This window comes from Fukomys damarensis, unplaced genomic scaffold (assembly GCF_012274545.1).
Source record: "Fukomys damarensis isolate Sample0158 unplaced genomic scaffold, DMR_v1.0_HiC HiC_scaffold_2, whole genome shotgun sequence".
NCBI lineage: Eukaryota > Metazoa > Chordata > Mammalia > Rodentia > Bathyergidae > Fukomys > Fukomys damarensis.
The window spans coordinates 61864393-61865723 of record NW_022900914.1 but is presented as its reverse complement, the minus strand read 5'-3'; the positions used below and the strand labels follow the sequence as shown (position 1 = coordinate 61865723).

The 1331-nt window shown below is 46.5% G+C and overlaps 1 pseudogene; it reads right to left on the bottom strand.

Annotated features, from left to right (window-relative positions):
* Positions 1–216: 216 nt before the first annotated feature.
* On the bottom strand, positions 217–729 carry LOC104860366 (annotated as a pseudogene).
* Positions 730–1331: the final 602 nt, after the last annotated feature.

The following is a 1331-nucleotide window of genomic DNA, read 5'->3' as shown; positions in this document are numbered from 1 at the left end:
TCACAAGTACAAGGATCCCAGTTTGATCCCCAGTACAAAAAAACACTAAAATTATAAAGGGTATAGCATGAAACACATATCAGGTTAAGTAGTTCCTATAGCACTGTTTCATCCTTTACCCCAAACAGGCCCAGAAACATAAAAAAGAGTTGCCTGGGTGGGAGCAAGCATCTGGGAAGTTGAGCCTCGGTGAGCAGGTGCCTGAAGAGTTTTTGTTCAGAGCCAGAGCACTGTCGGAGGAAGATCTTTTTCCTGCTCACAGTAATAGTGTGCAGCATCCTGGGCCTCCACAGGGTGAATGGTGAGGGTGAAGTCTGTCTCAGACCCACTGCCACTGAACTGCTCTGGCACCCCAGAGGCTCGATTGGATGCTTCATATATCAGAACATTGGGAGGCTGCCTGCTTTCTGTTGATACCACTGCATAATACCAATACCATATGCACTAACACTCTGGCTGGCCCTGCAGGAGATGGTGGCCCTCTGTCCTGGAGACACAGTCAAGGAGGCTGGACTCTGAGTCAGCACTAGGTCTCCGGTGGAGCCTGGAATGATAAAGTCACTCAAACAACCATTACCAGCACATCCAACACAGACCTCTGCGTCTAAAACCCTGCCGAGTGTTAAGTGTATACAACCCTGCCGAGTGTTAAGTGTATCCAATGCTGCCTACACCCTCACCTGGAACCAACAGCAGCAGCATCCACAGCAGGGGAGCCTTGGACCCCATCTCTGAGAGCCGACCTGCAGACCACTCCTCACAGGCCGTAGAGCTGCCTTTAAAGAGTCTTTGCCCAGGCCGGACTGCTCTCTAGATGCGATATGCAAAGCAGCTCAGAGCAGCTTTCCTTGCTCTCAAATTGGACTCCTGCTCTCATTGCATCCAGGAGGACTTGAGTTGAGCAAAGAGAAATTCCAAGTGCAGCTCCTGGGTAGCAAGGGAGGTTGTGACCTGTTGCAGGAAATCCTGGCCTCTTAGTCTGGCACAGATGCCACATGAGGGAACACACTGTGGCTTCCATGCCATGAGGATATGCTACCTCAGAAATACTTTGAGATTTTTTTATCATCTCATAATAATACAAGGGTTGGTTAGAAATCATAATGTGTTTAAATAAATGCACTGTAATAAAAGATATATCTCTGGAAGACATTGGTATAGGAAAAGACTTTATGAACAAATCCTCAGTAGCATGGGAACTAGCAGAAAGAATCAACAACTGGGATCTCATATTACTAAAAAGCTTCTGTACTTCAAAAGAAACCATTAGCAGAACTAAGAGACAATCTACAATGTAGGAAAAAATTTTTACCAGCTGTACCTCAGACAAA